This window comes from Leuciscus leuciscus (genome assembly GCF_965113295.1).
Source record: "Leuciscus leuciscus genome assembly, chromosome: 2".
Taxonomy (NCBI): Eukaryota; Metazoa; Chordata; class Actinopteri; order Cypriniformes; family Leuciscidae; genus Leuciscus; species Leuciscus leuciscus.
Window position 1 is genome coordinate 30,440,225 of NC_138726.1, and position 13,504 is coordinate 30,453,728.

The following is a 13,504-nucleotide window of genomic DNA, read 5'->3' on the forward strand; positions in this document are numbered from 1 at the left end:
TATCATAAGCGCTTTTTGATTCAGTCAGTCTACTATTTTATTCCAACCATTTCTCCTGATCGGAGGCTTCCGTAAATATTTAGGCCCAATCCCAATTCTATTTTATACCCCTTCGCCTACCCCTAACCCTTACCCCTTGCCCCTTGAAACAGAGTGGCAAGGCGTAGGGGTGAAAATATTCCCCTAAGAAATGGGACACCACTACTACACCGTTACATGTCATTATACATCGTCGCTAGCGCCTACGTCACAGGAGATGCGCCAATGTTTATCACAAACTTCCAAGATGCCGTCGTCAGCTGTAGTCTTGCGTGAGTTACAGCTATTTTTTGTATTTTTCTTCTGAAGTTTGCAGAAAAAAACGGAGAGGACGATATCTTCAACGCCTAAAAGCTGCGTTCACACCAAACGCGAATAGAGCGTCTGGCGCGAGTGATTTCAATGCGTTTACGCGCGTCTGGAGGTCTTGCGGCACGAATGAAGCGTTTAGTGCGCCGCGGTGGACGCGAATTCGCCTCATTCGCGCGTCCACTTCGCTTCAAACTTTTGCTTTTTACACGCGTCATATTGTTAACGAACTTTAACGATTTTTTTTGCAACCGTTTCTTTGAAGAACATGACCGTAAATATGAACACAAGATTTAATGTGACAAAGAAAATGATTATTGGCAGTCATGTTGCCTCTGTAGCCGGTGTATGCAGGTACATTTCTCATACCCCTTCGTTTGAAGTGTGGTCCCGAAAAATCTTCGTTTCAAGGGCTATCTGGCCCTTCCCCTTACCCCTACCCCTCCAACCAAAAGAGAATTGAGACAGCCCTACCCCTTCACGTGCACACGCAAAACGGAGGGGTAGGGCCAAGGGGTAGGGCCAAGGGGTGAATTGGGATTGGGCCTTAGTCTACATAGAGTTACGCTTCAACTAAGTTTAATGGTGCAACGCAATTGCATAATTACGTCAAAACTAGGCTACATTGTAATTTACGCATAGCTGGTGAATAGCTGGTGCAACTGGCCCCAGGTGTGACGTTAGGCGCAGTTAAGTTCATAACTCTTCTTAACAACGATAAGCCCTGCTGCTGTAGAGAAAGGGATGTGGAGAAGTCAAAACAAATCAGAACAGAAAAATAAGTGCATTCACATGGTAATGCAAAGTGCGAGATTATCAAGGTTAAAAATCTAATCCCTTTATCTTTCTCATCTCTTGATTGCTTCACCAAAGCCACTTCCCCTCACTTGGCACGTACACCTTGCGACCAGCTTTTAGTCTAGATTAAGAGAGGCCCTAATCCCATTCAGAGGATCTGATTAAACCGCTGCTTCGAGAAATCCAGTCACGCCTTACTTTTGTTCTATCCCTCTTCCCCCCCATATCATAACACAGAAAACAATTCTCTTGTTCTCACTTATTTGCCATTATCTTAGATTTATCTTCTTTTCTTTGTAACATTGCAGAGATTGAACGAGAACAGAAGATTTTTTCTAACTAATTAAAATTGGACATCAAACTGACAATTACTACTTTAAAATATAAATATTATATATTTAGATTATAATCTAAATATGTATTGTGTAAAATCGAAATCAGGGTCAAAATGTGCAGCAACAACAACAACAACAATAAAACATATACAATTAGCCTATAATACACTAAATTGAACATTTCCCCAATTTTTGGATTGGATTATCCTATTCTATAAAAAATATACAACAACAACAACATGTTAAACATTTGTGACATGCAGTGTCATAACTGTAGTGTTCTCCAACATAAAAGAGGATGCTTATCGTTTTTTTTTTTCTTGTTTATCTGATGACTAACAGATTAATCAACTCAAGGAATCAAGGGGTCAAGCTTTGGCTGGTTAGCACGGCCCTGTTAGCCCCTGCTGGTAGAGGCCGTGACTACACCATCTGCTTCCAAAAAGTTACTGACGGTCATTGCGAAGTAGCCGCATGTACTCTGATGGACGGCCAGTTTCATATCGCATACTTCTAATCTCGTGGCAGCCGTGCACTGCTAATAACGACACTATTGTTTACTGTAGCATAGTTTTTTTACAGCACTAATTGAAGTAAGAAAATGAATGAGGGAACATTAATGTTGTCTTGCATATTACTGGGAATCTGTATTGTACAAAACGCTATATAGATACATGCGACTTGACTACAGTTTATGCTAACCAATAGCTGTCTTCACAGACTTTTTAGCAAGGAATCACAAAGCTGAATGTCTGTCTGTGAGATTCCCGAGAGCTTTTTTTTTTTAGCTCTGTATCACCATCTTGTGGACAAACGCGATTCTGCATCCAGTATAAGAGCATGTTATCACATGACAGAGGGGGAGAGTGCTGAAAATTGTAATCGTTGTAATTTCCTTGTAAACTAATAATCAAAGACTTTTTCAAGAAAGACAGTGATTAGTCTGCAAGTGACTATGTGTCTCTATCAAGGCTTCTCTGTCAGCTTAATTTCCATGGCCCTCGTTGGAGCATCTCCAAATGGCATTGGCTGCCATATTTGAAGAGGCAGTGAGCAATTCTGTGTAATTATCACTGATGTGTATGCTTGCGGTGGAGTGGATCATTCCAAACTTGGATAACATTCAGAGGTAGTTATCTTCACAAGCTCTGGGATATCACACAGACATATGCAGATCAGATGCACACACTCTCACACAAGTGTGTTCACACAAAAACACCCACACGCACACAGAGGAGGCAGAGGATTTCAGATTAACTGACGAACAACATACTATTTGTTTCCAAAATAATATATGCCATCTCTCTACATGATGCAACTTTGATCTGTGGTTTATTATTTTTGTAAATTCATCTTAGATGTTAAATGCAGATATGGCCGCATACCTTCTTTGTTTATGTTCACACTATCGTTCAAATGTTTGGGGAAATTTAAAAATTAATACTTTTATTCAGAAAGGACACATTAAATTGATAAAAACTGAAAGCAAAGACATTTATAATGTTTCAAAAGATTACAAATACATGCTTTTGAACTTTCTATTAATAAAATAAAAAAATAAAAAAATACATAATGGTTTCCACAAAATTATTAAGCAGCACAACTGTTTTCAACATTGGTAACATAAGACATTTTCATCAGAATTGTTTCTTGAGCATCAAATCAGTATATATGGGGGAGAGTGGGGTGATTTGTGCCAGGGGGGAAGTAGTTCCACCCCTTGTTCTGGAAAACCATAGAATAATTTGGTCATGTGACCACATAATTTTGAAAAGCAATCAATTTTACTCATCCTCCAAAGAAGAGAGATACATGGCATGAGAGTTAAGCACATTTTAGTGCAAAAAACAGTTTTTTCCCTTTCAAAGTACATTTTCTATGATTAAGGTTTTTTGATTGTAGTGTCTGGACAATTATAGACAAGTTTGAAAACATTTCACACATGTTTTAGTGCTTTAGTAGGCTACACAATGAGTCTATACAGTAAGCATGATGTTAGCTCTTAACTGCTGGATCATGCTAATTATTCAAACTTGTGGGTCTGGGGTGATTTGTGCCAAAGGGCATGGGGTAAGTTGTGCCAGATCCAGACCACCTAGAGACTTACATACTCACAGGGGATAATCTTGAGAAGTGAGGAGATGGGCATGCCTCATCAGTGTTTGACTTAGGCCTACCTGCTATTTGTTTAATTTAGCTAACACTGATTTCAGTTTTGAGTTTGCACTATGTTAATAAAGATAAGTTTTATTCAGTTTTTAAGTGGCCTAAGTCACAATAGGATGTTTAGAAATTAGCCTAGTAACTTTATTCTTATGTTACATAATTGACAGACAGTGTTCTGTCAACAGGCATCTATTGCCAAAGCCTTTTTTGCCTGAAATGATTCACAAATATCATATATCGTGTTGCTATTAGAGGTGGGAATCTTTAGTCACCTCACGATCCGATCCGATTCCGATTCTGGAGGTCACGATCCGATTCCAGATCGATTCTTTATCTACTTTTCCCCCCTTATTAATTCATTAGTTTACATAAGTAATTAAGTACTTTTTTAAAAATAATTACAAATTAAAAAAAATCATTAAAACAGTTGTATTTTAAGAATTTTAAACTTATATAACTTCAAACCATACAAGCAAGTAGCAAATAATAAAGAGGAGCAAAGAAACATGGCAAACAACAAACAAAGAGTGCTTTCAGTATTTAAGATTATCTGAACATTTTCCATTCAAGAACTGTGAGTGATTTTTCTTCATCGTACTTTTGTATTTTACTATGACATAGACTGCGGGAGATCTATTAAGCTGCATTCACGCTCGGATCTCTTTTGAAATATAAGAAGTAATGTGGTTTGTCCTGTCCGTTTAATCCCTTAAGACATAACTGGCTGTGTTTACGTTCATTTTGCACAAGTATATTAAACCACTTACACGGAGTCGCACAGCCGCTTGCGCGAGCAGTCTCGTACACAAACAAAGCGTGCGTCAGCATTTAAAATTGAAAGCAGCCTTCTGTTAGTGAGATTCATATTTTAAATATATAAGTCCACTGCATTCCAAACCACATAAATGATGACTTCGTAGAGCATTTGTAAGGAAAATACAGACGGGCGAGACAGCACACTTTAAGTGTAACATCAAAACAAGCGCGCGTCTCTCACAGTGCATCCTGTGCAATGAAGCCTGTGAATGTCCTTGTAATTCGCTTCAACCTTTCCGAACTTTATGAAAGATTATTTTACGGAAGGTTCGAGTTGTGTGCGTGTGTGAGGAATTGTTAGCAAGCAGAAGACGGGTGTTTCTAAAGCAAACTCAGCGTCATCGCACATCTGGTAAAAAACTAAGCTCAGAATCGATTCTGAAATTCTCAGAATCGATCCAGAATCGTTGGAGAGAGAATCGCGATGCATCGATGGATCGATTTTTTCTCCCACCACTAGTTGCTATGGTGCTCTAAATGGTTGCTAGGGCGTAGCTTGATAGCTTCACAATGATCCTGAGAGACTGATTGGTCGTCTGAGTAAAATGAGCCCGCCCCCTTGTCTCTGTGACACTGTGATCCAGAGTTGTGTTCAATACAAAATCCCTATGCAATTGACCATAGTAGGAAAAATGCATGCTATGGTATTCCAGGGTGACAATATCTAAATAAACCTTAAATTAGTCATTTTGTATTGAATTTGTCTTGCTTTCATATAGCATACGGTTCATAACAGTAAAATGTTCTGTTTTACTTCAGAAAGCACTGGCACAATTTACCCCAACATATTTCCCCAAAAGGCACAACTTACCCCGCACCAGGGGCAAGTTGTGCCATGAGACCACTTTTTTCCCAAAAGCTATATTTCTGAAACTATTTATTTCAGATCCAAAGTAATTATTCTCAGGGATGCACAACATCCTGAAATACATGCACATCCTTAAGTTGAAGGCATTACTGTCATGGCCTCACTTTAAAGTCACTTTGAGTAAAAACTGGCACAACTCACCCCACTCTCCCCTACTGTATAATGATTTCTGAAGGATCATGTGACACTGAAGACTGGAATAATGGCTGAATGGCTGAGAGAGAGAGAGATTTTTTATAAATTGTAATAATACTTCGCAATATTACTGTTTTACTGTATTTTTTTATCAAATCAGTTTGATTACAAAACTTTTGAACGATAGTGTACACAAAGTTCAAAGTTCTCAACCTTTTGTCATCCCTCATATTCTCTTTGAATTCTTAATCTGTTTCAATGGCTTGAATAAAATACTTTACATTCAAGTTTCAGGTAGACTCCTAATTACTATTCAAAATCATATGAGAAATTATTATGACATTCATCACAAGTCTTCGATAGCAAATGTTAGGATACATTACATGAATAAATGCAATTAACTTTCACAAATAAAAAAACATTCTCTGACAGTTATATGCACTTTCCTGTCCATTGTTTACTTTGATTTGTTTTATTGTCTTTTTCTACAATGTGATTTTGCTGGGGTCAAACACATCCCAAACAGACTTTACCAGTCGCATTTCTGTCACAATGCGACTTTCTGTTACAGTACATCGCGATGTAGTAAAACATAGGGATTTAGCTTCAATAATATTTTTTTTAAAGGTTAGTCCACAAGTTTTTGTGCCCATATATTCTTAGAGCAAGTGGTAAACAGATTTGGCTCGCTGTCTGCTATAGAGGGGCTCAGAGAGGATAGTCTACTCAAGCTCCGATTGCCCCCCTATTACATAGGCAAAATATACATAAAGGAGGAAAAGGGGACAAGGAGGAGTTGTTTTTATACCTTGGTATTATTTAGAAGATCAGATGGGCGTACTCCTCCTGAAATTATGTTTAATAACTTCACATGTACTCAGAAAATCTAAAGGCAGTTTTAATATTTGTATGACTATTACTCATTTTTACAGTCTCTGGCACCTAAAACAGGAACGTATTAAAGTTAATCTCAACCAAAGGTGAGGTACAACTGTATAATTCATCAAGAAAGATTCATAAAGGGCCCTATGGTTGTGACTCGTGAGGCCTTCACACACTGGATCATTAAACAGAAGAATTACATTGTGAGATTGCATTGCATCATGGGCAGCACCAAGGCCAGAGGATGACTCACATTTGAAAAGGACTCTACAAAGACCTAATTAATTAAAAAAAAAAGTGAAATAATTTAATAAGCAAAATATAAAATGTTTGTCATGTGTGCTTTTGTAGAGAAAAATCACTATAATTAATGAATAAATAGGAACTAATGGGGGAGAAACAACACCATCAAAGTTATGTTACATTCATCCTCATAGACCTTTTTATCACAGAATTATGAACCACATAAAAAGTCTGTGTCTTTAATTATCTTTTGTTTAGTCATTATTTATGTAAATTGCTAGGGTAATGACTCACAAAATCATTAAAAAGCATTTGCTAACGATTCTATGTCTTTAAGACAGATGTGGTGACTGTGGGGAAAGTGAAGTCATGGCTGTCAGATATTTCTAATCTCCAATTTCTAATCTACGATTTGCATAAGAATCATATTTTGAGCATCTAAATATGTTTTTTGTACACTTACTTTAAGAATTTATGATACTGCATACAAACGGTTAAAGAATTGGAAATTGCGACTTGATATTATCCATTGCGACTTGATATTATCCATTGGGAATTGATTGGCTTGTTGGATTGCTGTTGTTTGCTTATTTATTTATTTATTGCCCAGCCCTTGTGCCAGTCAATCCACCTTACCTTTATTTATATAGGGCTTTATACAATATAAATTGTGTCAAAGCTGTAAAGCTGCTCTAAAAAAGACAATAGTGTCATTATTCAGTTCAAGTCACTTCAGTTCAATAACTATGTAAATTTCATCAATTATGAAATGAGTTCAATTCAGCAACATAAGCAGCTCTAGCTATAGACTCTAAAAAATGCTGGGTTGTTTCAACCCATGTTTTGGTCAAATATGGACAAACCTAACAGTTAATTAATTAAAAAAATTAAAACAACCATTGGGTTTGTCTATATTTGACCCAAACATGGGTTGAAACAACCCAGCATTTTTTAGAGTGTAGAAGACAATAGTGTCGTTATTATGAAGTGCCAGTGTCCACCCCAAGAGATGTCATTGCTAGGGTTGAGGGGCTGTGAATGTTTTTATAAATCATTTATAATACTGCAATATTCCATAAAAAAAATAAAAATAAAAAAAGATTTGTCAATTTTGATTTGATGGTGACTTTAAATGTCTGTCTGTACATATGAATTCAACTCAGTTTCCTACCACATTTAGTTTTTTTTTATCTTTTTCTCTCTCTGTCAGACATGTATCTCTGTGTTTGTCCACTGTGTTGTTTTGATGTCATGATGTATGCAGTTATCTGTCAGTGACAGCTGGTGGGACGTGTTAACTTGAGCTCAACAGGAGATGACTCATGTCTGTACGTACATGTCACCTCTTTGCCATGCCGTAACTTAATGAAACTCTGGGAAACTCCACTGATGTGCTCCCAGAAACATCCTGTCAACTTCACTCATGCTACTGAAGACTGGAGTGAAGCTCTGAACCAGTCATAAGGGAACCCATATGAAAGAATCTTTCATGAAATCTTTCCAAGCAATGCAATGAAGCAAGTTTGTAGAACAGATGTCTGAAAGAATAAGACATCTATAATATGATGAAGGAAAATATCTGGCTGTTTTCCACAGCACACAACCTTCGTTGCTTCCATTCAGCAGCTGAATAAAGTTATCAGTCTCGTTCCCAACTACAAGTTGTTACATGAAACAGAATTTTGATACTAAGTTAAGTTTTTTTATGTCCGGTAACTCCATGATTTTTTTCCCCCAAACCAGTTTAAGAATTAGACAGCTGTAAGTGTTTGGGGAAAAATGGAACTGGAACTAACACACAAGAGTATACGCAGACTTAAAAGTTACTCTCTTTGTGAGTCAATGAATAGGGCTGCAACTAACGATTATTTTGATAATCGATTAATCTGTCGATTGTTTTTTTATTAATTGATTAAGCGGATGAAAATCTAAAAATGATTATGCATTAAAAAATAAATAATTATAATCCATTCTTTTAAACAATTTTATGTTATTCCACATCCTGCCCAATGCTGTCCTCCAAACAATGTGTAATATAAAGCCTATGACAACAAATATAGTGAATGCATATTTATATAAGGGAGGCTGTATATTGTAAGCAAAAATACAAAATACAAACATTACATTCTAAGCCAGACATAATATTGACAAACATAATATTCTAAAGCAGACATTTAAACGACTAAATGGAAAATGAAACTCGACAAAAACAAAAGCACAAAGTTTTAACTTGTAAGAGGTATGCGGAACACACACATTCACTTGTCTGAACAGTTACATTAATAGGCTATTCCAACAATAGTGACTTTACTGTAGCCTACTGCTCTTATAGCCTAGCCTATGATTACTTTTGTTAAATGTATATTTTAAAATCTACACTTAATTTCAAACCAAAATAAATAAATGAATAAATAAATAAATAAATAAATATATTTTGCATATATGCAAAATTTATTTTAGTCAGAATTATTGCACTCCGTCTGTATGACGCGCATGCGCCCAACAGCGTTCGCAGACTGAAGTTTAACAAGACGTTTGTTGTCAGAATATCCTAAATGGAAATACTCGTGGTACTTTCTAACATTTTCAGATAAGGATATCATATAACCATATAAGTTATATGCAGAGGCATACACGTGTCAAAGGAATTAAACAGCACACGCATCTATCAAAACACGAGGTAATTGCTTATGTTTGTTTGAAGCCTTGTAAAAATAAAGAAAGTATGTTTTGGACAACTTGGATGTAGGCCTACCTTTCCTGGAGCAGCTCACTCACTCTGTATCCTCCACTATTTTCCATATACATTTTGTCCATAGAAATATTATATTTACTACTGTAACGCGACGTTACTGGCTGATGGTTCTCGGGCACAGTTCGCAGACGCGACTAATCGATAATCAAATTCATTGTCGATGATAATCGATTTCATTGATTAGTTGTTGCTGCCCTATACTCAACCTGTTTATTGAATGCACTCCAGAATCTGGGGCTGAATTCCACTGCAAATTTGTATCCCCTTCACTCGCTAACTTCCCTCCATCTCGTTCACTCCGATGTGCGTCGTTGCGTTGCAGTGCCCAGCACTGGTGGAACTCGTGCATAAGGTTAAAATGGAATGCACCAAGCCCTTGATCACTTTGAATTCACTATACATGAATATCAGTCACGTGACCTCTTACGTCATCCGCTCTTTTTCCAGTTGACTGCCGCCATCTTGAGTACCTACCGAGTACTGTCTATGGTACTGACAAGCATTAACTAGCTAGCTTGCAACTATTTACAGCTTCGTACGGATACAGTAAATGGCTACGAAAGACAACATTTCGCACCTCGACTGCCATGAAAAGAAACGCTACTTTCAAAAAATAATATCGTTAGGGTGTGATCCCTACGCGATACCTGATGCGTACTTCCAGCCTCTGTCCGCTGCTACACAACTACCAATCCTGGCATTCAATGATATTATATGTTGATCCGACTATTTAAAGCGTGTATTTAAATGGTCCAGTGGCAGAACTTTTGCCAAGCGTGTCAGATGTTCTGGGTTCTAATCCGCACTCATATATTATATATATATTATATATACTGTATATATATATATTTTTTTTTCATCAAAACCGATTATGTTTATCAGTGGTTGTATATCAGGCAGGGACACGTTTGTGTGCAGTTTGTTTTGTAATTTCACCGGAACGAATAGAGAGTCTCTCCAAATTGAAGCGCGCGTCCGAGTGAAGACTGTGTGCGAGCCACAAACAAACACAGTATCCGCGCCACTGATCGCAGCGGCAACGAGCACTTTGATCACTTGATTTCAGAAACAACACATTTCAGCGCTAGATCGCCTCTTATTTAACAAACGAACAAAATTAATGCTCTGCTAGTTAACTGGAGATGTTTTGTTTATTTGTATTGGTACATTCGTGCCGCGAGATGTTTCAAGAGTGGTGGGGACATGTCCCACCCGCACATTACGGCGTCTTTTTTCGTCCTGAGGTAGCCTGTAAAAGGATATTTTGGGGTCTCCTTTTTTGTTGTTGCACCCCACCGCACAACATATTGAAGGCATAGCTAGCTAGTTCCTTTGCGACTGACGTGAATCAGGTACTCAAGATGGCGGCAGACAAGTTTTAGAAGTGAGTGACGTCAGTGAGGAGACGTTGGTGACATCATCTGATATTCATCTATTGAGCGGTTTATTATTAAACCCCCCCTTTTTTTTTACGTATTTTGTTTTATGCACCGTTCTACGGTATATGAGCTGTTGGAGAGAAAAAAAAAATCAATAGTATAAACTTTGACTGTGAACATAAAGTAGCTACAAGTATTATGCGGTTAAATCTCAACATAATGAATGTATTATGCACTATTATGCGATTCATTCTCAAAATAATTAATATATCGTAGTTAAAGCTGCAGTCCGTAACTTTTTGGGGTTAAAAAATATACCAAATAAATTTGAGCAAGTACATAACCAGCCAGTGTTCAAAACTATCTGCTTGCCTTAGCTCGATTCAAAACGGTAAGCTTGTAATAATGTTTTTAATTCCAGTGGTACTGGTGGATTTCCGCGGGGAAATTTGAGCATGTCTTTGCGTCATTGATAAATCGTTGATTTGTTGATAAATTGTTGATAAAATGTTGAATAACTGCAATTGCAGATTTCGAACAGAGATGGCGACAAAGAGGAAAAACTACGGACTACAGCTTTAAGCACAATCTTCTGTGACGCCGCAATCAAGTTGAATTGTGGGATAAAGAGCTGCTTGAAGTGTACATCGGAGTAGACTCGCTCCCTCTGTCAAAATCGATGGGATGGGGGTCTGTCCATATAAACTTCCCTCGTAAACTTCACAAAGTGGAACACACTTCAAAATGGCTGCAGGGATTCCCCAGAGGGTAAGTGCTTAGGGAAGTTTGCAAGTGCGCGTCTAAAAGTGAAGTGGAACGCAGTTGCACTGTTGGTCATCTGGGTACTTTTTCGTCTACTGTTTTGCGAATACTATGAATCTTGACATACTACTATTTTGATACTGTATTTCATATACCAGATAGTAGGAGGTAGGCATATTCAAATGCAGGGGCTGTCTTTATGAGTCATTAAATCACTGATTTGTTCAAAAACACTGGATTTATTCAGGAAATAATCATGTGACTTTCCCTGGGCCCTAATGTCCATAATGATTATCCTGGTATGAGATCAGAATAAGTAGACATAGACCCAATAGACCTAGTATGTTATAAAAAGTCCCCAGATGTGCTGATAGATTTTCAAAGTGCTCACTCTTAAGGCCAGTATTGCCAACAACAGAACTAACATGGTGGATGTTTGTGAGACTAACAGATAGTAGAGAGTCATTAAATTACAATAACAATATCAAAAATTAAAAAAAAAACATTTTTTGTTAGAATTAATCTTAAAGTACATTGTTGACTTTTATAAAGATACAAACAAAAAATAAAGTAAAACATATAGACCTAAGTTTGATCATTAACTATTAAACATGAGCAGAGTTCACAGAATGAAACCCACACACTGGCAGACCTGTTTGTTTGAAAAGTGTAAATGTAATTAAGTAAAATCGTCGCTTCAGTATCTGCGAACTCAAACATGTGTAAGTACCGTGCTTTTATACGATAAGCATAATAATATGATTGGATAGAAGTGAAGCAATAAGTGACGTAATAATTGAGTCTTCCCAGCAGAACTTATGCTAAAGCTTTCATTTCTACCAGAAAGACTCGGGAGAGTTATTTCAATAAACCATACATTTATTGACAGCTCAGCAAGCTGATAATCTACAAAGTCATTTGGCGTAGGCCCCGTCCGTAGTCCTAAAGATGAAGGCAGGGGCGCAGCCGACCCCCCTCCTGGGAGGTATGGACGGGACCATCCTGGTGGTGGTGGGGAGGATGGGGGTAATCGTCGCTTCAGTATCTGCGAACTCAAACATGTGTAAGTACCGTGCTTTTATACGATAAGCATAATAATATGATTGGATAGAAGTGAAGCAATAAGTGACGTAATAATTGAGTCTTCCCAGCAGAACTTATGCTAAAGCTTTCATTTCTACCAGAAAGACTCGGGAGAGTTATTTCAATAAACCATACATTTATTGACAGCTCAGCAAGCTGATAATCTACAAAGTAATTTGGCGTAGGCCCCGTCCGTAGTGCATAGTCCGAGAGTATCGGATCTGCAATTCCTGCCTAAAGATGAAGGCAGGGGCGCAGCCGACCCCCCTCCTGGGAGGTATGGACGGGACAATCCTGGTGGTGGTGGGGAGGATGGGGGTAATCGCCGCTTCAGTATCTGCGAACTCAAACATGTGTAAGTACCGTGCTTTTATACGATAAGCATAATAATATGATTGGATAGAAGTGAAGCAATAAGTGACGTAATAATTGAGTCTTCCCAGCAGAACTTATGCTAAAGCTTTCATTTCACCCAAAAATGAAAATTAGCCCATGATTTACTCACCCTGAAGCCATCCTAGATGTATGACATTCTTATTTCAGACGAATACAATCGGAGTTATATTAAAAAATGTCCTGGCTCTTCCAAACTTGATAATGAGAGTGAATGGCTGTTTGCCTGGAAGTACATTAAAGCGCATCTATTCATGATTAGAATCCGTGCTCGACACGGATCTGCAGGGGTTAATAAAGGTCTTCTGAAGTAAAGCGATGCGTTTGTGTAAGAAAAAAAATCCATATTTTAAACTTAATCGACTAAATAAGTCAGCTCCTCAGGTGAGCTGAGGAGACTGTAATTCTGGATGAATCTGCGATAGAAGTTGGCGAAGCCTAGGAAGCGTTGGAGATGCTGACGGTGACAGGCTGGGGCCAGTTGTGCCACTTCTCCAACTTGAGATAGAGGTGGTGCTCTCTCAGCTTCTTGAGGACCTGT